Source organism: Schistocerca serialis, chromosome 2 (genome assembly GCF_023864345.2).
Source record: "Schistocerca serialis cubense isolate TAMUIC-IGC-003099 chromosome 2, iqSchSeri2.2, whole genome shotgun sequence".
NCBI lineage: Eukaryota > Metazoa > Arthropoda > Insecta > Orthoptera > Acrididae > Schistocerca > Schistocerca serialis.
In genome coordinates, this window is record NC_064639.1 from 1,093,296,993 (window position 1) to 1,093,322,581 (window position 25,589).

The 25,589-nt window shown below is 42.8% G+C and overlaps 1 protein-coding gene and 1 non-coding gene across 2 annotated transcripts in view; one reads left to right on the plus strand and one right to left on the minus strand.

Annotated features, from left to right (window-relative positions):
- Positions 1-25,589, plus strand: part of LOC126456642 (protein artichoke) — a 368,100-nt gene that overhangs the window by 197,921 nt on the left and 144,590 nt on the right. The window lies entirely within an intron of this gene.
- Positions 4,868-4,942, minus strand: Trnat-ugu (transfer RNA threonine (anticodon UGU)). Its single transcript has one exon. It is a non-coding gene; the product is annotated as a tRNA-Thr (tRNA).

Below are 25,589 nucleotides of genomic sequence, written 5' to 3' on the forward strand. Positions count from 1 at the left end.
AGGCCGTTATTACGACCAGAGGTGGTTGTTCTGGTTATTGATTTCTTAGGATCTATGCACCCAAATTGCGTGAAAATGTAATGACATGTCAGTTATAGTATAATATATTTGTCCAATGAACATCCGTTTATCATCTGCATTTCTTCTTGGTGTAGCAATTTTAATGGCCGGTAGTGTACATTCTGTATATAAGGAAAGATTATGCAACGGATTTCTCATTCAGAAATCGCATTTGTTTATGAAAAGATCGTGTTATACCTTGTGTAAGAACGATAAACGTCTATTAGCAGATGCCGGAATCCGACATAGGCAGGGCCGTAGGCAATCAAGCCTGCAATTTATCGTAGCATGATATCGTTGCTGCCATTGATCGGAAACCCCTGACTGCCATGCGAATGTGGAATTGAAGAGTTGAAGATGGCCATACTCAACGCCCTACTACAGGATCTCAACGGCCCCACGCAACGTGCTTCAGAGATGACAAAGATATTCTTCTCTCGGTCATACAGGATCTTACATCCACATCACGTCCGTTGAGGCAGCAAACGGGCTCTTTTTAGTAAAACAATGCAATCACGCATACAATCAACATGGCGACCAGTGGTGCATGCCGCCACTGGTCCACTCAACGACTATGCTGCATACAGGAGAGCCATCACGTTTTGTTTCGACGATTCCTGATTCTAGGCATCCCATCAAGATGAATTCATCCATGTTTGAAGACTCCGAGGAGAAATAAATATTACCGTATTGTATTTGTGATTATCATCTGTCCTGGCACCTGGGCTGGTGGTATACAGAGCGGATGTACAATGCAGTCTCTGGTTTGCATAGGCACTAATTTCTACTGCATGCACTAAATTTTGGACGTACTAAGGCTGGTGGCAGTGTCCTCTCTTCTAGATCTCAGTGACATTTTTCAACAATGTAATGTAAGATCGGTTTAATAAGTCACGGCTGGAAAATACTAATACAAATTCTTTACAGACGAATGGAAAAACTGGCAGAAGCCGACCTCGGGGAAGATCAGTTTGGATTTCGTAGAAATATTGGAGCACGTGAGGCAATACTGACCTTACGACTTATCTTAGAAGATAGATTAAGGAAAGGCAAACCTACATTTCTAGCATTTGTAGACTTAGAGAAAGCTTTTGACAATGTTGACTGGAATACTCTCTTTCAAACTCTAAAGGTGGCAGAGATCAAATACAGGGAGTGAAAAGCTATTTGCAATTTGTACAGAAACCAGATGGCAGTTAGAAGAGTCGAGGGACACGAAAGGGAGGCAGTGGTTGGGAAAGGAGTGAGACAAGGTTGTAGCCTCTACCCGATGTTATTCAATCTGTATATTGAGCAAGCAGTAAAGGAATCAAAAGAAAAGTTCGGAGTAGGAATTATAATCCATGGATAAGAAATGAAAACTTTGAGGTTCGCCGATGACATCGTAATTCTGTCAGAGACAGCAAAGGACCTGGAAGAGCAGTTGAACGGAATGGGCAGTGTTTTGAAAGGAGGATATAAGATGTACATCAACAAAAGCAGAACGAGGATGACGGAATGTAGTCGAATTATACCGGGTGATGCTGAGGGAATTAGATTAGGAAATGAGACGCTTACAGTAGTATATGAGTTTTGCTATTTGGGGAGCGAAATAACTGATGATGGTCGAAGTAGAGAGGATATAAAATGTAGATTGGCAATGGCAAGGAAAGCATTTCTGAATAAAAGAAATTTAACATCGAGTATAGATTTAAGTGTCAGGAAGTCGTTTCTGAAAGTTTTTGTATGGAGTGTAGCCATGTATGATAGTGACACATGGACGATAAATAGTTTAGACAAGAAGAGAATAGAAGATTTCGAAATGTGGTGCCACAGAAGAATGCTGAAGATCAGATGGGTAGATCACATAATTAATGAGGAAGTATTGAATAGAATTGGGGAGAGAGAAATTTGAGGCACAACTTGACTAGAAGAAGGGATCGGTTGGTATGACATATTCTGAGGTATCAAGGGGTCACCAATTTAGTATTGGAGGGCAGCATGGAGGGTAAAAATCGTAGAGGGAGACCAAGAGATGAATACACTAAGCAGATTCATACGGATGTAGGATGTAGTAGGTACTGGGGGATGAAGAAGTTCGCACAGGATAGAGTAGCATGGAGAGCTGCATCAAACCAGTCTCTGGACTGAAGTCCACAACAACAATGTAAGACCAAATGCCGCCTTTGTTGTGGCTGAGGGTATTCGATTGTGGCCGCGGACAGTACGTTGTCCATATCTGGCCTCAACCGAAAAGACCTGCTCCTGGATTGTCGAGAAACTGCACACTATTATTCTCCAATCGCTATGATCGATGAACTACAGCATAGAGTTCAGGCAATGTGGATGACGTACCGATATCTGTCATCAAAGCTCGATTCAGAATACAGTCTTCGTTGCTGTCAGAAGTCGCTGCTCTGTGTACTAAATTTCGCACCCTATGCACCCCAAAATCACCTAGCGATTTAATCACGTATTCTTCCCACTACACTGTATATGCACATTAAGTAAAATTCCGTCATTTGTCAACCTTCCTGGTGTTACATTTTTTGTGGCCTATACTTTGTAATCACCCTCTTTGTGGTGCAAAATGGAAGGTGGTGTTTGCAGTAGTGCACAGTTCAATTGCGAATAAATTATTAAAGTATCAGGTAAAACTTTCACACTTTCGTAGTTGTAAATAATGACAGTATTTGGAATAAGTGTAGCCGTTGGGATAACGGTAGTTGTGGGAATGAAGAGAAAACATCTTTAAAAATCAATTAAAGATGTGAAATAATAATCACGAATTTTTTATACATCCTTATATACTCATTTCCGTGCACATAATCTTGAATAAAATTCAGGTACAGTAAGCACGTTAGGCCGTAGTAGCAATAGGTAAATCACAATTCAAGGCGATACAAACAAATACGTTTGTCGCTTCGGGAAGTATATTCGTTTAGAAAAGTCAACTTGAACGACGGGCAGAGATAATCGACTTCTGCAGTGGTCACACATATTATCTATGACAATGCTGCATGCAAATTATCCAGTTAATAACTACTTTAAAACAAATAAAATGGTATTTGTAATAAGACAATATGAAAAGGGAATCGTTCTTTCGCGATCAGTAAATTAGCTTCGTAAAATATAGATAAGAAGCTGGAATCCATGACGCCTTTTCGCCTATGATTCTTAAAAGTCTCTTTTATGTTAACATTCTCCAAAGAAAGCAAGCTTTAGCGCAAAATCGGTATTCAGTGTCAAAAGCCGGTTAAAAAACCTTTCTAACGATATCCCATTAATCCCTGAACGACTACTACGCGTTGAGAAAAAGGTATATTGAATTGAGAAATAGTATATAAGATGACAAAATGTACGACATTTTTTACCTACAGGAAAGTCAAAAAGCATGAAAAATGTGCTAATAACTAAGATGTGCAGTTACTTTGCAGTTTGTGTCACTTTTGTCTTTATAATATTGCTGATAAGATAGGGATGAGATGAGTTGCAATCATCAGGGAACGCGCTTGTGGCCACGTTTAAATCCTAAACCTCTCCCCTCCTCTCGTGGAGTGAGGACAGAATCTAATGCGATACATATCCTGGACGTATTAGTTAAACTCAGAAATATCCTTTGTTCTTTTCGAAATGAGATGTTCAGCATTGGATTCCACTCTAGTTGCATCGTTTATCTGTGATGCGAAAAAACGTAAACACATTTGAGCTGCAGAAGCAGTCATTACAATCAGCCAAACTATACAGTTACACACCTTGTATACCGCGTATAAATAGCAAGGAATCAATGGTAAGCCTTTCTCCGAGGCATTCAGAAGACAGCAGTGCAGGAGTACTTGTCCAATAACTCGCTATTATTGTATTGTATACACTATACAGCTTCACAGAACGTTGATTGCAACATTCCAGTGCAGTCACTCTTTTACTCTTTTTCTCATTCATTTTTTTTAGTTTATATAGATCACCAATTAATTTGTATTGTACATGAGCCTGCAGTTAACGCTACATCAAGAACAGACAGTAATAAAAGACTAATCAGTAATTCTGATCTACTTAATCAGGAAGTAATGTGTGTGAGAACATTTATCATAGAGTGCACCACTAGCTGAGTGATCCAAGCACCCTTCTTTCATCTGTTTAATCTCAACATGTCTCTAGGCGATAGTGGAACGTGGCTCGATTACATCCTAAAGGACTGCTTCCCGAATAAGTGTCCTGAAGTGACTCTTCATAACATTAAATTAGTGCGACTGATCAAGGCTAAATCCTAAATCAGGTCTACCATATACTTCTCTTATGGTTTTTTACCAACAAGACTTCTATATGCACAAAACAAAAACTTCACCTTGCAGAACATTATGCTGATAACATGACTGCAAGACCCACAACCTCGATAGGGAAAGTATAAGCAGCAGATGAGTAGTGGCGCGTTTGAAACATTGAGGTAGCCCATGAGGATTATGCAAAGAGCTTAGCAGTACAATGGTAATGATAATTTGAAATCACAGTATGTTTTCTGGTAAGTGCACAATTTTAAGTCTCCAACAAGATTCATTTCAGTAAAAAGTTCATTAAAAATTGAAAGATTTCGTACTATGAACGACAGATTACCATACTCGTGACTGATGGCATCTCACTCGGTCCTTTAATATGTATTTAACAGAATACTGACGCTTCTCATTCATATGAAGATAGTAAATGTTTCCGAAAGAACAGATACCAGTGATGACCATGCATACTTTCTCTAGGAATATATGATGATTAATCGAAACCCTCAGCTGCCAACCGGTGTTGTTGATATACCTCAATGGGGACAGCAGAAAATGTGTGCCCCGACCGGGACTCGAACCCGGGATTTCCTGCTTACACGGCAGACGCTCTATCCATCTGAGCCACCGAGGGCAAAGAGCGTAGCGCGACTGCAGGGACTGACCCCTTGCATGCTTCCCGTGAGACCCACATTCGCAACTGTCCACAACCTACATTCGTAATGTTTCTAAAGGATATTTGCCCATTCACTCATTACTCGCACCAACTAAGTTGGCGATTCCCATAAGAGGCCCCTTAGTTGGCGCGAGTAATGACTGAATGGGCAAATATCCTTAGAAACAGTACGAATGTAGGTTGTGGACAGTTGGGAATGTGGATCTCACTGGAATCGTCAAGGGAAAAGTCCCTGCACTCGCGCTATTCTCTGTGCCCTCGGTGGCTCAGAGGGATAGAGCATCTGCCATGTAAACAGGAGATCTCGGGTTCGAGTCCCGGTAGGGGCACATATTTTCAGCTGTCCCCATTGACGCATATCAACAACACCAGTTGGCAGTTGAGGGTTTCGATTAATTATCATTTGCTTCTGATTCAAATAAGTATTCAGCAAATGTTTTATCTTGTAATTGAGTATTAATTAAACCAAGTCTCAACACAATTTGATGAACAAATGAGGATCCCGTAAAATGTTCAGTAGTATTGACTTAATTTGTTATTAGAAGGCCTAGAATTGCTTATGATGGTATGATCCAACATGGATCGGGAACTGCTAAAGTCACAAGATAGGTTCTTCTGTGATTTCAAAATTGTTGTATGCAGTAGAAGTAAAGATATTTGTTGGAGGTAATCATCACAATCCATGTTACACATCATAGAAAATGTTGTGTCGTTATGACATGGGCCTACGAAGTTCGAATAGTTTACACTGAAGATGATCACACAGTGACCGAAATCGATCTGTAAAATAGAGGATTTCGGTCTTTACGACCAATGCTGCCATTCATCCAAAATATATTGAGAAAGTAGACTGCAAAAACAGATAATGAATTATCGCTGGACTGGAAGAAGAAAACTAGATAGGCCTAAGGCGCTGCAGTCATGGAGTGTCCGGCTGGTCCCGGCGGAGGTTAGGGTTCTCCCTCTGGCATGGGTGTGTGTGTTTGTCCTTAGGATAATTTAGGTTAAGCAGTGTGTAAGCTTGGGGACTGATGACCTTGGCAGTTACGTCCCATAAGATTTCACACACATTTGAACATTTTTTTGGTAGGACTCATAAGGGATAGATGGATGGATGGATGGGTGGATGATAGGGACCGGAACAGGTGATTACAACACCTGATCCTTGGAAGCAGATGACGATGATGACTGGTCTGCGTCCGTTCGCCTCCGGACACGACCAGAGGCCTGGTGTAACAAGGAAAGTGATTCATCCATCCAGGAAACACATTTACGTTGATCCACCGTCCAATGTTATGATATCGACTCCACTACAATGGTAATGGACGATGTCACTGGGGCAACATGGTAAAACGTAGTGGTCACCTGCTGCGGAACTCCACGTTCAATACCGTGATCTGGATGGTGTGCTCCGAAGAACTTATGCGAACACCAGCATTGTACTCTGTCGTCATTCGGTGTTGAGCTGGTCAGTGTCTCTTCACAGTATACATCCTCAAGAGTAACCAGTCGCCCTATATACAATGAAGGCTTTCAGTTTCTTCTATGCCTTTCTCCGTGCACTAGGTTGTTCTTCCACACAGTGATCCAGATGCACAGTTTCAGAAGCTTTTGTTGTCGTTGTTGACATTTGTTTGTTAAGGACGCTCAAAAATATTTTTATCAACTCCCTCGTAATTTGTTATAAGACGAATGTGATGGAAATTTGTAAAATGGCATAGAACACTCACCAGACACAGTACACTAACCATTTCTTCAAACTTTATTTTTGTAAAGGTCCGTCTTGCTCACACATTTTTTTATTTTTTTAATTTTTTATTTATCTTTTTTTTTTTTTTTTTTTTTTTTACAGTTATTAGTTTCAGCTACTGCCATCCACAGATCTGTTACAAGTACACAAAAACAGTGGTGTGGTGATTAACAGCCACGCATACCAGCCATACATACCATAAAATATTCCAATGTATGTATCAACGTCAAAATCTATACACGTAGGTACATAATAAGAGCTGGCGATGGCCGGGATGTGTCCAGTATTTATACAAGTAATGAGGCCAGCAGAGGCACTGCAGCTAGGGTACAAAAGTAAACAGTACCGTAAATTTAATAGTTAAACTTCAGTATGCGTAGTCATTAATCAAAATTACTTCGTATGTCTGATTTGATCCATTTTAAATATTTCTGAAAGCCTGCGACTGCGGAAACAATAGGTTTGTTTATAAATACCTCATCTGCTACCAGTCACGATTTTCTTTATTTTATTTTTCGCACGACGCGTTTCGGGAAATGATTCCCATTTTCAAGTGCGTTTTACTGTGTGTTATGTCATTCCTATGCGACGTTGTCGATGTGTGAGATTCTGCTTCATTTTGTTGACTTTACGGCAATATGTAGGAAACACACGATTTTTAGTTGGCTGTCGATCTTTTTGTGAGGTTAGTAGCGAAATTTAGAAGAATTTCTACTTACATAAACCTTATGGCCCATTTGTGCAGTCTCACACACACACTACACACTAATACAACGTGTTGTACACTTTTAAACATCGAAAACATTTTTCATAAACAAAACAGTGACACAGATGTTCTTACAAGTAGTCAACAGAGGTGACATTATAGGTCTTCCACAGAGTATTATATGTTTCGGTACAGAGGTTATTTACCTTAACAATTTGGATCATAATTTACTTATTATATCTATATAGTATACTTAAATAAAAATAGTAACACATAGAAATAAGCTCAATTGTACAATTGACGTAAGTAAATTATGATCCAAATTGTTAAGGCTAATAACCTCTGTACAAAAACATATACTCTGTGGAAGACCTATAATGTCATCTCTGTTGACTATTTGTAAGAACATCTGTGTCACTGTTTTGTTTATGAAAAATGTTTTCGGTGTTTAAAAACGTACAAAAAGTTGTATGAGATGTTTAGTGTGTGTGAGACTCTGCACAAATGACCATAAGGAAACTGTAAGTAGAAATTCTTCTAAATTTCGCCACTAACTTCACAAAAAGATCGACAACCAATAAAAAAATCGCGCGTTTTCTTATATATTGCAGTAAAGTCAACAAAATTAAGCAGAATCTCACACATCAACAACGTCACATATGAATGACATAACAAACACAAAAAACGCACTTGAAAATGGGAATCATTTCCCGAAACGCGTCGTGCGGAAAATAAAATAAAGAAAATCGTGACTGGTAGCAGATGAGTTACACTACTGGCCATTAAAATTGCTACACCATGAAGATGACGTGCTACAGACGCGAAATTTAACCGACAGGAAGAAGATGCTGTGATATGCAAATGATTAGCTTTTCAGAACATTCACACAAGGTTGGCGCCCGTGGCGACAACTGCAACGTGCTGACGTGAGGAAAGTTTCCAATCGATTTCTCATACACAAAAAGCAGTTAACCTGCGTTGTCTGGCGAAACGTTGTTGTGATGCCTCGTATAAAGAGGAGAAATGCGTACCATCACGTTTCCGACTTTCATAAAGGTCGGATTGTAGCCTATCGCGATTGCGGTTTATCGTATCGCGACATTGGTGCTCGTGTTGGTCGACATCCAATGACTGTTAGCAGCCCGCAGCTCGTTGTCGTGCGGTAGCGTTCTCGCTTCCCACGCCCGGGTTCCCGGGTTCGATTCCCGGCGGAGTCAGGGATTTTCTCTGCCTCGTGATGGCTGGGTGTTGTGTGATGTCCATAGGTTAGTTAGGTTTAAGTAGTTCTAAGTTCTCGGGGACTGATGACCATAGTGCTCAGAGCCATTTGAACCATTTTTGACTGTTAGCAGAATATGGAATCGGTGGGTTCAGGCGGGTAATATGGAAAGCCGTGCTGGATCCCAACGGCCTCGTATCACTAGCAGTCGAGATGACAGGCATCTTATTCGCATGGCTGTAACGGATCGTGCAACCACGTCTCGATCGCTGAGTCAACAAATGGGGACGTTTGCAAGGCAACAACCATCTGCGCAAACAGTTCAAATGGCTCTGAGCACTATGGGACTTAACATCTATGGTCATCAGTCCCCTAGACCTTAGAACTACTTAAACCTAACTAACCTAAGGACATCACACAACACCCAGCCATCACGAGGCAGAGAAAATCCCTGACCCCGCCGGGAATCGAACCCGGGAACCCGGGCGTGGGAAGCGAGAACGCTACCGCACGACCACGAGATGCGGGCGCAAACAGTTCGATGATGTTTGCAGCAGTATGGACTATCAGCTCGGAGACCATGGCTGCGGTTACCCTTGACGCTGCATCACAGACAGGAGCGCCTGCGATGGTGTACTGAACGACGAACCTGGGTGCACGAATGGCAAAACGTCATTTTTTCGGATGAATCCAAGTTCTGTTTACAGCATCGTGATGGTCGCATCCGTGTTTGGCGACATCACGGTGAACGCACATGCGAAGCTTGTATTCGTCATCGCCATACTGGCGTATCACCCGGCGTGATGGTAAGGGGTGCCATTGGTTACACGTCTCGGTCACCTCTTGTTCGCATTGACGGCACTTTGAACAGTGCACGTTACATTTCAGATGTGTTACGACCCGTGGCTCTACCCTTCATTCGATCCCTGCGATACCCTACATTTCAGCAGGATAATGCACGAGCGCATGTTGCAGGTCCTGTACGGGCCGTTCTAGATACAGAAAATGATCGACTGCTGCCCTGGCCAGCACTTTCTCGAGATCTCTCACCAATGGAAAAGGTCTGGTCAATGGTGGCCGAGCAACTGGCTTGTCACAAAACGCCAGTCACTACTGTTGATGAACTGTGGTATCGTGTTGAAGCTGCATGGGCAGCTGTACCTGTACATGCCATCCAAGCTCTGTTTGACTCAATGCCCAGGCGTATCAAGACCGTTATTACGGCCAGAGGTGCTTGTTCTGGGTACTGATTTCTCAGGATCTATCCACCCAAATTGCGTGAAAATGTAATGACATGTCAGTTATAGTATAGTATATTTGTCCAATGAATACCCGTTTTTCATCTGCATTTCTTCTTGGTGTAGCAATTTTAATGGCCAGTAGTGTATTTATAACAAACCTATAATTACTTCTTAAGGTAAAATGGGAGTCTCAGAATAAAACACGAACCAACATACGTTGTGTGGAATTACACTCCTACTTAAAATCCACATAAAACGTGTAAAGAGTAATAATGGGAAGCTCCTAACCTGGCAAAGTAGATAACACAGTATCGTGTAAAAGAGAGAACATAAATTTAAAAGTTACATCACATCTATAAATCAAAACTGTTCCGCGGTACCTATGGCAGCTGCAGCAATGCCTTCGGCAGGAAAGCAGCCACAGTGGTGACGTGCGACGCCCACTACGAACGCGTCCATGTTATCGATCGCGCACCCCCGGAGAGCGAGCCCTGGATGCGACCTGCAGCCAACGCCCATGATCTCTGACCTTTAGCGAGAGGTCACGTTCTTGTTCGATTATTCGGGGCAAGTTCGTCGAAGACCATCCGTAAATTGGAGTATCGAGAACAGCAATGAACAATACAATGACAGTAACCACTTACGGTGAACAATGATCAGTAAAGAAATATGCTGGAATAATCTCCGTCGGAATCTTTGAAGAGCACTGTTGTAATATCCAGAAATCAGTGCCACAAAAGTTGCGTCAGGACGTAATTAGCACCTTGTACAGTCTGTTCCTCTAACAACAATCGGATGGGAGCTGTAAAAATTGAGCCGCCCTAGGTGGTCGCTTGGTTCTAGGCGCTACAGTCTGGAGCCGAGCGACCGCTACGGTCGCAGGCTCGAATCCTGCCTCGGGCATGGATGTGTGTGATGTCCTTAGGTCCTTAGGTTAGTTAGGTTTAATTAGTTCTAAGTTCTGGGCGACTGATGACCTCAGAAGTTAATTCGCATAGTGCTCAGAGTCTTTTTTTTTTTTTTTTTTTTTGTAAAAATTGAACCCCTATTTTGACATTCATCTATTCTGCCACGTTTGAAACGCTTTCAATATATTCTACACTTTTACACATCTGCGCTAGGTTTTTCTTCCACATAGTGCTCCAGACGCACTTTGAATTGTTTGTTTCCGGTGCTCAACAATATTTTTATCAGCGCTCTTACAAATGATGAGATGAATGTGGTTGAAATATGTAAAATGTAGATATGTCAAAACCTACATAAGGTCGTATTTACACTCTCCCACACTTTCTTACATTAGTACGCATAGTCACTCTCAAGTATATAAAACCGAAAACAGTTAACAAAGTCTTTTTCTTAAAAGGTAAGAGGAGTGTTCCATGTAGATTTACACTTCGTTGTCTGCCATCATTCATGGTGCGCCATTTATCTCATCATCACAGTTTGCAAGTATACAGAACTTTGGTCTAACCGAAGGTGTCACGACTGTAACTATAAGTGTAATACCTGCAGAGTACAGCCCATTTTCCCAACTGCTGTCATTATGTGAGCGGATAACATGGAGTATGATCATCAAAGAGAGCGCTGGGCGACGTGGTTTCTGTGGAAGGAGGGTGTAAACATCGTGGATATTCACAGCTGCCTGATGGCATTATGTGCAGAGCATACACCGTCACGAAATGCGCTCTTACAACACGACAGCAGTCGTCCCCATACGACTCGCAAAACGATGGCTGCCATCGCTGAAACAGGTTGTAGGTACTGCTACACCCACCGTGTTCTCCTGACTTCGCTCCTTTAACTTCTGTAGATCTTCTTTGAACCATTTTTCTAGAGTCCGTCGCACCCATTGTGGGGACAGCTACTCGGAATTCCTGGAAGCCTGCTGAAAGATGTCCTTAAATAGGTTTCTTTATAGCTCCAAGTAGGTGACAATGAGAAGGGGGCAAGTCAGGAAAATACGCTGGGTGCGGAACTACCTGAAATCTAATTTCAGCGATGACAGCCGCCATTTGCCGACTCGTATGGGGTCGAGTGCTGTCTTGTTGCAAGAGTAATTTACGTGGCAGTGACTACTCGCCATACACTGACACTAATTGCCTGCGAATATGCACAGTGTCTGCGCCCTCTTTCCAGAGAAACCACGTCATCCAGCGCTGTTTTTGACGATCACACTCTATATCTACATCTATACTCCGCAAGCCACCCAACGGTGTGTGGCGGAGGGCGCTTAACATGCCGATGTCATTACCTCCCTTTCCTGTTCCAGTCGCGTATGGTTCGCGGCAAGAACGACTGCCGGAAAGCCTCCGTGCACGCTCGAATCTCTCTAATTTTACATTCGTGATCTGCTCGGGAGGTATAAGTAGGGGAAAGCAATATACTCGATACCTCATCCAGAAATGCACCCTCTCGAAACCTGGCGAGCAAGCTACACCGCGATGCAGAACGCCTCTCTTGCAGAGTCTGCCTCTTGAGTTTGCTAAACATCTCCGTGACGCTGTCACGCTTACCAAATAGCTCTGTGACGAAACGCGCCGCTCTTCTTTGGATCTTCTCAATCTCCTCTGTCCACCTGACCTGGTACGGATCCCACACTGATGAGCAGTACTCAAGTATAGGTCGAACGAGTGTTTAGTAAGCCACCTCCTTTGTTGATGGACTACATTTTCTAAGGACTCTCCCAATGAATGTCAGCCTGGCACCCGCCTTACCAACAATTAATTTTATATGATCATTCCACTTCAAATCGTTCCGCACGCATACTCCCAGACATTTTACAGAAGTAAGTGTTACCAGTGTTTGTTCCGCTATCATATAATCATACAATAAAGGATCCTTCTTTCTATGTATTCGTAATACATTACATTTGTCTATGTTAAGGGTCAGTTGCCACTCCCTGCACCATGTTGTCTGCTCACGTAATGACAGCAGTTGGGAAAATGGGCTGCACTCTACAGGGATTACACTTCTAGTGATTGTCCTGCCACTTACAGTTGTACCAAAATAATACATAACTGTAATGATGATCAAATGGCGCATCATGAATGATAGGGAAAAAGTAAAGTGTAAATCAATATGGACTGTCCCTCGTGCGATTGAAATACGACTACCAGAAAGTTTAAGACACGAAACAGCGAATCCGGAAATTGTGGATGGCTGATCATATACTTAATAACCGTGTAATCCAACCATCCTCCGCGAAACTAATATCTGCCGCCTAACAGTTGAGGTAGAAAGTCAAACAATACAAAATCTTAACTCGTGCTACTGTATCTAACCATCATTTAAAATAGAGGGTTGGTTGCTAATCGTTCTGCCCGCTTCTTACGATATACAAGACACTAGTGCATTTAGTTAAACTGTGGCAAACTATAGTTATAAAACCACAGGACTTGCAAACTGGCGGGTCTTTAAGTCTGAGAAGGAAGCCGTGCCTTATTCTAGAAAGTGTTAAGCAGATTTCATCACATGTAATTGCCTGGAAGGCAGTTGGTCACGATTTCGTAGTCACTTCTATTGACCGCAAGTCGTCATCCATCGCGCGCAGCCGCACTAACTCCCATAGATCCAAGGCGGACTTTCTCGGCGATGACGTTGCGGCAAGCGGAACTTCTTCCTCAGTCCTAGATCAAGAATTCATAGACATAAATCTCTTTTTGTAGCAGGCAGATTTATCCGCCCGCCATCAATGTGCTTTTAAATTGAGTCGGACATGTACGGAGTAGGAAAGTAAGTTAGCGTGTACCTAATGTAAATCATTGTAGTCGACAGAGTAACAGCTAGATGCAAAGAGAGTCTGCTCTTCAACTTAAGAATGAAATATACCAGCGACAGCTCACCGTGCCGCATTAAGGAGGAACCGTTGAAAAAATGACTAATATTAAACCTTCATAAGTGACCATTTACACGTAATTTGTAATTAAAGCGGCTAGAAGTTAACCTACAACTAACTAACTCTAGCTCGGTGTAGCTTCACCGACTGTCCAGTGTGTAAACCTGAGTGGTGGTAGAACAGATTTTTTTTTTTTCATTTATTGAATTTCAATTCCCCCCGAAGGGGGTGGGCTGGCAGCAGCTTAGTATGCCGCTCTTCAGCCGACAGATTTTGCGACAAAGATCAAGAGAACAAATAATAAAAAACAGGCGATAAAATCGGAGACTTAGAGAGTAACAAGGCGAAAAGAAATCGTGGAACTTAAAACAACAACACAGGGATGATGACGCTAATAAAAATACATACGAAGCAGACAGGGAAAACAATAGACAATTAAAAAAACACGGCGACAGTCTGGATTCTGTTCGCAAAGGACATAAAATTCACACCTAGCGACAGCATGGTTTCTGTTCGCAACACGAGAAAGACAAACAACACTGAATAGTCACTGGAACACTGCACTAAAAAGTTGGCAAATGTGACACCACAGTCGAGAGCAGGTGGGGGGAAACTAGACAGAAGATGGGAAAACAAAAAAGGGGGGGAAAGGAGAGTAAAAGCGAAGGGGGGAGCCGGGAAAAGAGCTGAAGGAGGATGAGGACCCATAAGAGGGGTGGGGGGGCAGACGCGATAGGGAGTGGGGTAGGCAGAGGAGGGGAATACAAAAGGACTGGGGCGGGAGAAGGGAGGTAGGGAGAGGTTTAGTGGGGAGAAAACAGGACGGAAGGGGGGGGGGGGAAGAGGGAGCCCAGGGAAAGGACAGAGGAAAGGAGGGGGATTGAGGATCAGAGTTGATAGGAAGGATAAATGGAGGGAGAGAGGGCATCATCCGGGAGGGGGAGTTGACGGAAGCCACCTTGGGAAAGGAGATGTAGGGTGTAGAGATGGAGGGTAGGGGGGACACAACGGTGAAGACGTGGCAGGGGGCGGGGATGGGAGAGAAGAGGAGCAACCAGGGGGTGAGGGGGTTCAAGACGGCGGGAGGTGTAGAGGATGCGGATATGTTCGAGGAAGAGGAGCAGATGGGGGAAAGGAATGAGATCATAGAGGATCCGCATGGAGGACGGGAGGCGGATACGGAAGGCGAGGCGGAGTGCATGATGCTCAATGATCTGGAGGGACTGATAGAATTTGGGGGGGGGGGGGGGGGCAGATATCCAGGCAGGACTGGCATAACAGAGGAGTAGAACAGATATGAAAATCAGTGTAATATACTGCACGTATAATTTTTACGCTAAAATTCCCGCTCCATTCAGATAGCACAAATGTTGCAAACACCAATTGGATATAATAGCTAACGTACTGTGTGATCAAAAGTGTCCGGACGTCAATACAGGGTGGTCCATTGATAGTGAACGGGGTAAATATGTCGCGAAATAAGCATCAAACGAAAAAACTACAAAGAACGAAACTCGTCTAGCTTGAAGGGGGAAACCAGATGCCGTTATGATTGGCTCAATAGATGGCGCTGCGATAGGCCAAAGGGATATCAACTGCGTTTTTTAAAATGGGAACCCCCATTTTTATTACATATTCGTGTAGTACGTAAAGAAATATGGATGTTTTAGTTGGACCACTTTTTTCGCTTTGTGATAGATGGCGCTGTAATAGTCACAAACGTATAGGTACGTGGTAACATTCCGCCAGTGCGGACGGTATTTGCTTCGTGATACATTACCCGTGTTAAAGTGGACCGTTTACCAATTGCGGAAAAGGTCGATATCGTGTTGATGTACGGCTATTGTGATGAAAATGCCCAACGGGCGTGTGCTATGTATGATGCTCGGTATCTTGGACGACATCATACAAGTGTCCGGGCCGTTCGCTGGATAGTTACGTTATTTAAGGAAACAGGAAGTGTTCAGCCACATGTGAAACGTCAACCACGACCTGCAACAAATGATGATGCCCAAGTAGGTGTTTTAGCTGCTGTCGCGGCTAATTCGCACATCAGTAGCAGACAAATTGCCCGAGAATCGAATCTTAAAAACGTCGGTGTTGAGAATGCTATATCAACATCGATTGCACCCATACCATATTTCTATGCACCAGGAATTGCATCGCGACGGCTCTCAATGTCGTGTACAGTTCTGCCACTGCGCACAAGAGAAATTACGGGACGATGACAGATTTTTTGCAAGCGTTCTATTTAGCGACGAAGCGTCATTCACCAACAGCGGTAACGTAAACCGGCATAATATGCACTATTGGGCAACGGAAAATCCACGATGGCTGCGACCAGTGGAACATCAGCGACCTTGGCGGGTTAATGTCTGGTGCGGCATTATGGGAGGAAGGATAATTGGCCCACATGTTATCGATGGCAATCTAAATAGTGAAATGTATGCTGATTTCCTACGTAATGTTCTACCGATGTTACTACAAGGTGACAGAATGGCGATGTACTTCCAACATGATGGATGTCCGGCACATAGCTCGCGTGCGGTTGAAGCGGTATTGAATAGCATATTTCATGACAGGTGGATTGGTCGTCGAAGCACCATTCCATGGCCCGCACGTTCACCGGATCTGACGTCCCCGGATTTCTTTCTGCGGGGAAAGTTTAAGGATATTTGCTATCGTGATCCACCGACAACGCCTGACAACATGCGTCAGTGCATTGTCAATGCATGTGCGAACATTACGGATGGCTAACTACTCGCTGTTGAGAGGAATGTCGTTACATGTACTGCCAGATGCATTGAGGTTGACGGACATCATTTTGAGCATTTATTGCATTAATGTGGTATTTACAGGTAATCACGCTGTAACAGCATGCGTTCTCAGAAATGATAAGTTCACAAAGGTATATGTATCACATTGGAACAACCGAAGTAAAATGTTCAAACGTACCTACGTTCTGTATTTTAATTTAAAAAACCTACCTGTTACCAACTGTTCGTCTAAAATTGTGAGCCATATGTTTGTGACTATTACAGCGCCATCTATCACAAAGCGAAAAAAGTGGTCCAACTAAAACATTCATGTTTCTTTACGTACTGCACGAATATGTAATAAAAATGGGGGTTCCTATTAAAAAAAAAACCTCAGTTGGTACCCGTTTGACCTATGGCAGCGCCAACTAGCGGGCAAACCACAGCGGCATCTGGTTTCCCCCTTCAAGCTAGACAAGTTTCGTCCTTTGTAGTTTTTTCATTTGACGCTTATTTCGTGAGATATTTGGCCCGGTCACTATCAATGGACCACCCTGTGTATAATGCAGAATTGACCACTAGATGCCACGAGCGGCTGACCCTCCAGAATAAGAGAAGACGGGGAGTGTTGTGCTGTCAGTACAGAAGCAGTAATAGCGGAATGGGTCGGTCAGGAGAAGTCAGTGATTTCGAACACGGACTAGTCAGTGGATGTCACCTGATTAACAGATCCGTAAGGGACATTTGAACCCGTCTAAGGCTACCGATGTAGACTGTTCGTGATGTGATGTGACTTTGAAGTGGAAACGCGAAGGAACAACCACAACTAAACCGAGACCAGACAGACTTCACGTACTGACAGAAAGGAACCTCTGAGAATTTAGGTGGGCGATTGTAAAAAACCGCAGGAAATCAGCAGAAGGAATCACTTTTTAATGCCAAAGTGTTACCAGCAGTCCAGCAACACAATGAATGTGCGTAGGGATTAAAAAACAATGGGGTACAATGGTGGAGCAGCTCCTCATAAGCCACGCATTTCTGCAGTCACTGCTAAGAGACGCTTGAGGTGGTCTAAAGAACGACACCACTGGACAGTGGCTGACTGGAAATGGGTGATTTGGAATGACGAATCACGCTGTGCCGTGTGATAATCCGAAGGTAGGGTTTGGGATTGAATATTGCCTGGAGGACGTTACCTGCTATCATGTATAGTGTCAACAAAGAAGTATAGATGAGATGTTGTTAAGGTATGGGGATGTTTTTCGTGCGAAAATAGTGGTACCACTATTACGCTTAAGAAAATGCTAAATTCTAAGGTGATGAACAGGTATTACATCATCGTGTACTGCATACAGTAGAGGACCGTATTTAAGACGATGACTGTATCAAAGGACAATGTATACTTGTGGTGTGCGTACTGTAAGACCTTCGGTACACACACCATCAGATTATTTGACTTGTCACTCTAACGAAGTAGGCGAGTGTCAGCAATATGTCTTGTGGTCTTATCGTGGCGTGTGTATCTTCTGCCGTTAGGTCAGACGATAGAAATGCCACTTGCACGCTTAGAGTAGCAGATTGACGGTGACCAACTTTAAACAGAACTTGATTAATTTTCACACACATTTATTAAAATACTAAAAAGCGTAGACATTACGTAACTTGATTCTGGATGCTATTTACATTTGACAATCTGAAGTTCCTTTGGTCTTGGTACGTTAATCCTATTCTCACATATCTCTGATACTTGACAAAGTGTCTATTCATTTATCTTCATGGCTATGTACAGGAATATGGTAATCTTATTAGGTGCAGACTGAAACTTGACTATAGACTGGTACAGACAAATGCAGACTGGTACAGACTAATGCAGACTCATGCAGAATAATGCAGACTGACTAATCGGGGGTCTGTACACTCGTTATAATACCTCGAGCATTCAGGTATCACTGTGCGAGTGTGATCCACGAGGAGAAAAGGTTCTACGTTAGCAGCAATCTCATTGCCTGTGTTACATATTAATACGCGGATCGGCGGAAGCAGAATTTGGTCCGTCTCTAAGACAGCGCCATCTCGTAGTGCAGAGACGGACAAATGCTGCGCCTGCGCTGTTGTGCTTAGTGTGGCGCGCTCTAGTGGGAAAGTTGTGTATGCGCTGACTACGTGGAACTATGTACATAACAATACTGTCATCTGTCTGGCAGTGACTTGTGGGACAGTAACGTTCCGCAAATGGACTGGCCTGTCCTGCCCAGAGTCCCAACCTGAACGCAATGGATCTCCTTTGGGATGAGATTGAGTATCAACTTCCTACCAGACCACAGCGTCTTACATCACTATCTTCTCTGGTTTTGGATCGTGAGGAAGAACGGGCTACCTTTCCTCTACATACATTCATACACCTCACTGAATGTGTCCACACCACACATCAGAGTTCAAGCAATCATAATGGTGAAGAATGCACACATTCCACTTCAATGTCCTCTAATAGTTGTCCCGATACTTTTGACCAGATAGTGTAAAAAACTGGGATGGTCCCTTTGAAACGGGCATGACGAGTTTCCTTCCACAATGAGAGTTTGTTTCCAGTCTCCAATGACCACGCCGTCATCATTAGGTACCACTTTTCTCTTTTCTTTCTATTTGTGAAAGATTTTGGGCTCTTCCACAAGAAGTATGAACCCTACTATAGCGCTCAAGGAGGTCATATTCGCAGTTAGTAATGTCGCTACTATACTTGGAATGGGGCCAATGGTTGTCTACAGACTTCTGACTCGATAGTCCGCTTCTGCCCAGATCCAATTACAGACAAGTCGTAAGGTGCCTAGTGATTGCACGTTAACTTCCATTCTTGCAGAAACAAACGACAGCTCGCGAACAGTCAGCGTTACGTCCTTGAATATATTCTGCATATCAGAACAAAGGGTTGCCACTATTTTTACAATTAGCTTTGTATTGAAACATATGCCGTAAGAGGCAACTTCTGATTTCATAGGCATCTATGGTGTTGCGTAGATATTCTCTGTTTTTTATCTAACGTCGGAGTCCGCCCCGATAGCTGAAAGGTCAGCGTGACGGACTGCTGTCCTAAGGGGCTCGAGTTCGATTCGAGGCTGGGTCGGGAATTTTCTCCACTCAGGGACTGGGTGTTGTGTTGTCTTCATCATCGCGTAGGTCGCCCAATAAGGCGTCGAATGTAATAAGACCTGCACCAAGGCGGTCGGACCTGCCCCGTAAGGGGCCTCCCGGCCGATGACGCCAAACGCGCATTTCCATTTCCCATCTAACGTCGGAGACAACTTTCTGATGGTCTCCAAAGAGGGATTTAATGAAATCTTCATGCAGCAACTCATATTCAACGAGTGTCCATCTGTGAACACTTTGTTGAACATTAATGTGACAAACCCTCAGGTATAACAAAAATTCTGCTATTCTAATGTCAGACTTTTCTAAATCTTTTATCAAATTTAAACAGTGTCATCTTTTCTGCAAAAAAATACATTTCATATTCAATCCCTCCAATATGTTCCGCGGAACACTAGACGGTCAGATAAAATTCATTTTTAAACATCATACAGAAGCATTTTTTGTAATTTGGAAATTCGAAATGATGGAATAGGAAACCAGAAGTGAGAGAGGAACGGTTTCCCATCGTTATCAGGAATGTTCTTGTTTTCGACAAGGTTAAGAGTGTACCTGCCTTTCGATTGCTTGTCTGTATAACAGTTTTACTCTCCGTATTGGAACTATTATTTTAATGGTTCCTTGACATTTATTTCTCTGGAGCGAAGCTGCATAAACAATGAAGGATAGAGGCAGTCATTTTCGATATAATCGAGAATTAGTCTAGCAAGGGGCTTTAAGGCTGTTCCGAAACATTTCTTATACGAGGCAATTACAGGTGGTTAGTTGAACGAGAGATATTTCGTGATTAGTAGCTCTCGAGTTAATTACAGGACATTTAGGTATTTACACATGATGTACGATAGAAACTAATGTGACATTAGCTAAGAGTCAATACGTAAGTTAACGGAAAGAATTGGCTACCAGAATCTATACCTCTTACTTAATTTCACGAAAGTATATCGGTGTTTATCAAGTAACAGTGTGGTTCCTTGCAATGTTGTTACCATTGAATTTGACCCTCAAACGTGGGTAACCAGATACTTTGCAGAATTAGCCCTTAATAACATATGTTCTTAAGATTGATTTGAACTTTCTTGAATATTCAGTTTGTTACCTCACGCCAGCAAGCTCACAGCAAAAGATATTTTAAACATGTGCAAAATTGAATTATATCATTATCACTTCCTCAATGGCTTCTATTGTTGCCTCTGCAAAAGATAATGCAACACTTTTTCTGAAAGCAGGTTGTTTAATTTCTTTATGTATTTACGCGTCTAGTTCCTTAGAACCAAACTGACGAGAAAATATCCAAGGTCATGGAACGTGTCAGTAAATGACATTACAACATAAAAGTAATAACCGATAAAATAAAATGTTTGTGAATCCAAAAAATCCAAACAATTAGTTTAAGTGAACGCAATCAACAATATAACACAGGAATCAGCTTAATTTTGTAGCAACTCCTCGACAGAATAGAAGGTGTGACCCATGAGGAAACTCTTCAGTTTCGATTTTAAAGCGTGTGGATTATTGCTAAGATTTTTGGATTCTTGTGGTAGCTTATTGAGAACGGATGCAGCAATATACTGTACACCTTTCTGCAAAAGAGTTAAGGGAGTGTGATCCAAATGCAGACTGGATTTCTGGTTAGTATTAACTGAGTGAAAGCTGCTAACTCTTGAGAATAAGCTGATATTGTTAATAAGAAACGACAGTAAAGAATATGTATATTGAGAGACCAACGTCAGAATACCCAGACTAGTGAACAGGGGTCGACAAGAGGTTCACGAACATAGACCACTTATCGACGGAACTGCCCGTTTCTGAGGCAAAAATATCCTTTGAGAATGGGAAAAGCTACCCTAAAACATAATACCATATAACATAAGCGAATGAAAATAAGCAAAGTAGATTAATTTTCGTGTCAAACGATCACTTGCTTCAGATACCATTCGAATAGTAAAAATGACAACATTATGTTTTTGAACAAGATCCTGAATGTGGGCTTTCCACGACAGTTTATTATCTATCTGAACACCTAGAAATTTGAACTTTTCAGTTTCACTAATCATATTCCCATTCTGTGAAATTAAAACGTTAGGTTTTGTTGAATTGTGTGTCAGAAACTGTAAAAACTTGAGTCTTACTGTGATTTAGCGTTAGTTTATTTTCTACAAGTCATTAACTTAGGTCATGAACTGTACTATTTGAAACCGAGCCAATGTTGCACACAGCATCCTTTACTACCAAGCTAGTGTCGTCAGCAAACAGAAATATTTTAGAATTACCTGTAATACTAGATGGCATATCATTTATATAAATAAGGAACAGGAGTGGCCCCAGCACTGATCCCTGGGGCATCCCCCCTCCCCCCATTTGACCATGCCTTACTCAGACCAAACATCACAGCCGTTCTCAACACTGTGAATAAGGACCTATTTCTGTCTGTTGTTAAAGTAAGAAGTGAACCAGTTGCGAGCTACTCCCCATATTCCATAAGGTCCAACTTATGAAGCAACATTTTGTGGTCAACACAATCACCCTTGCTGCAGATACAGTTGAAGATGGTAAGGCGATGACGCTGATAATCCACTGATAAATGTTTGAGCATTTGGTTGCGGATGCTCTCTGGCCCTGGGCTGTATAAGGGCAAAGGGCTAGGGCACTGAAGAATCCCCACTCAGTGAATGGAGCACTATAGGTTTCCAGGTGCTGTGTAGTGAAAGATAATTGCAATCACTCCATCCGCTGTTTCAAGGCATGAAGGCAGATTGATAGTTCTCAAATGCAAAGGTCCGAGCATAATGCAAGGCAAATTGGCGACTATTGCATATGAGTCAGTGAAAACAGCACTGTTCAATGAAATACCAAGTACACTTGCAGAGGACTGGTGTCCACAAAGGCGTCTGATCTTCACCCAGACCAGCGAAGGAGTTGTACGTGATCCAATAGTTGAAATGTACCATTCCCAGCATTCTTGCTTCCATCGTTTTATAAGTGGCAGACCTGGGCATGGAGCCATTTAAAGGTAATGAAGTGCTCGATAAATGGATGCCGTTTATTGAGTTGGAGAGCCCTCCTGCATTCCCAAATGGGCTCGGCGATTTGTGACGCCCACTAAGGTACTACCGTCTGACAAAGTGGATCCCAAATAACAGGGGATCGCTAAGTCGGCTGCCGATAGAATGGCTACTATTACATTCTTGATGGCCTCATCAGTACTTCCATTTAGCAGGGAGCTCAGAACGACAGTGGAGTTGAAAGAATCCCAGTCAGTATTGTGGTGAGCCCATCTAGGCAGGTGCCCAGTGGAGTGATGCTGAAGGTGGAACAGGAAGACTGGAATTGTCGCTATAACACATGTCATTGTGGATCCTCCAGTGAATGAACAGGAGAAGACCAGGGTTGCAAATGGGCCATACTGAAGTGAATAGAGGCATCATTATTTAAGAGACAGAGGTCGAGATCTGCCTGTAAGTTTTCATTGCCTTTACCATGGCCCATAATGCAAAAAGGTTTATGGGCATTGTAGTCGCCCAAGATTAGGAAAGGTGGGGGGAGCTGAGAAACCAATTAAGGCAATACGTTCTGAGGCACTCCATCTTTCAGATGGTAAAATCCTGAAATGCGCCTACCCAGACAGCCACAGCCTCAAACGTTGTATCAAAAGGCACAAGTTCACTATGTACAGAGTTCAGAACATATGTGTAAACTTCACATGGCACTCTGTCGTAATCGGCATGGTTCTTCAAATATCTCCAGTAGCCACGAAGGGCAGGGGTTCATGTTGCTGGAAACCAAGTTTCCTGAAGGGCAATGCAGAAAGCAGAGGAGGAGCTTACGAGATGCTGTAATTTAGCCAGGCAGTGGAAAAAACCACTACAATTCCACTGGAGAATCGTGCTGTCAGTATATTGTTAGTGAGTGAAGTGACCAAGAAGGCGGGCTATGTTCTTGGGTCACCTGGTGCCACTAGTTGAGAGGATCTCAGACACGTTATGTTGTGCTATCTGGAGCCTCAGGGATCACCAGGATCGCTGGCATGGCCACAAAAGCAGAGCATGTAGGATTTGGTGGCGTGGGGGCCACCAGGAATTCCTTCGTCTTGGAAGACTTCTTTTTATCTTTCTTTTCTTTAATGGGTTTGAACGACTGGGAGGGATTCTCTGAACTAATTTCAGCAACTGATTGAGATCGTGAAGCCCTGGTATCCGATTGCTGACCAACAGAAACCTCGGAGAGGAGTGTCCTGAGAGACTCTTTCGTGGCGTGAGAAGCCAGACGAGGGTGATGTAACTCTGACTGTTGGATGGGTATAGGCATCCCAGGTGGGCAGAGAACCATTACTCCCAAGTGGGTGTGGGGAAGCAACAGAAAGGGAGCCCCAACTGTCAGGTGGGCAGGCATAGTTATATGTCCCTGAGGGCTCCCTGTAGGAGCCCAAATAGGCGACAGTACCGCTTGAAGAGAGGGCAATATCATCATAGCTGTAGCATACATTGTCATGAGTGCAGGATGCAGATGCTCGTACTTTTCTTGGCCTCTTGGTATGTCATTCTGTCCAGAGGCTTATGTTCTTATATTTTTTCTCTCTAAAAGGCAGTGCAATCTGGTGAATAGGGAGAATGGTACTCTCCACAGTTGACACAGTCAGGAGAGGGGGGGGGGGGGGGCAGGGAGGTGGAGGGAGCACAAGGAACATTCGTTTGTAGCGTTCGTCCACAGTCCCTACAGACTGGTCTGGCATCACAGTGTGAAGATACGTGCCAGAATTTGATACATTTGTAACACCACATAGGGGTGCGAGGTTTCATGTCACATTGCTATACCATCACTTTGACCTTTTCAGGCAGCTAATCGCCCTCTGAGACCAAGATGATCCCAGTAGCAACCTTACTGTCCTTTGGTCCTATGGACATGACAGACAAAGTGCACACCCCATCACTCCAAGGTGACGTGAAGCTTATGTAACGTTCTTTAAAAATGATTTAAGTAATAAACTTTACGATTACATTGAATGAAGTCTGATCTGTGGAATGGATACAGATCTCGAATTGTCGTGTTGCGTGTTGTAGCTGCAAGTGGTGTTCTTACTCTGTGTTATTGTTAGCAAAACTTTACACGAATCGATTGTGGAATGCAACTCCCAATACCAATAACGAAATACAGTCACTGCCAAATACATTCAGCCCCTTAGGTACTGAGTCATCTGGCCCTGTTCAAAATTCATAACTTTGGTCCCTGTGCACATAAAAAAAAATTAAATTATCTTACCTCTAGAGCAGCAATGGTGGAACGCAATATTTTCTGGTCTCTCATAAAAAATATGCCAGCTACAGGCTCAGCATTGTGCAATGCTGGACATAATACTTGAAATGCACATAAAATTCATTTGGCTGATAAACGAGTACACTCAAGAAAATCCAACTTCTTTAAAAAATACGAGTATATGACCCGGACTGGGAGGCGGTACTGATTATGGTGAATTACTAACACTCAGTTTTTTTTAGCAAAATTATATTTTCAGTTTGGCATCTGACAGTCGAAGTTACATTACTCACAACTGATTCACAAACAATGAGATTTAAACAGCAAGTATTATCTAACTTCATTAATCCAACATAAAGGCAAATCATTAAATTACACATAGCCCTGTTAACAAATCTTAAAAGCATTACAAAAATGAGATGGCTAACTAGTCTTTTTCTCAAAACAGTTTACGTACATTCTGGTGTTACTCAACAATACAAATTGTCAGCCAACTCATCTATACTAACACGCTGGCAAAAAACAGAAATCATAATTATTGAACATCTTTACCTTATTTGCCTGAAGACTTCTGCTTCCACGTTCAACAATATTTGCATACCTTACATTAGTCTAACTCTTGGTGGCTTCACACAGCACACCCCAAAAACTGCCTACTACATCGCCTTTCCCTCACACACAGTTACCTACAACTTTGCGCCCAGC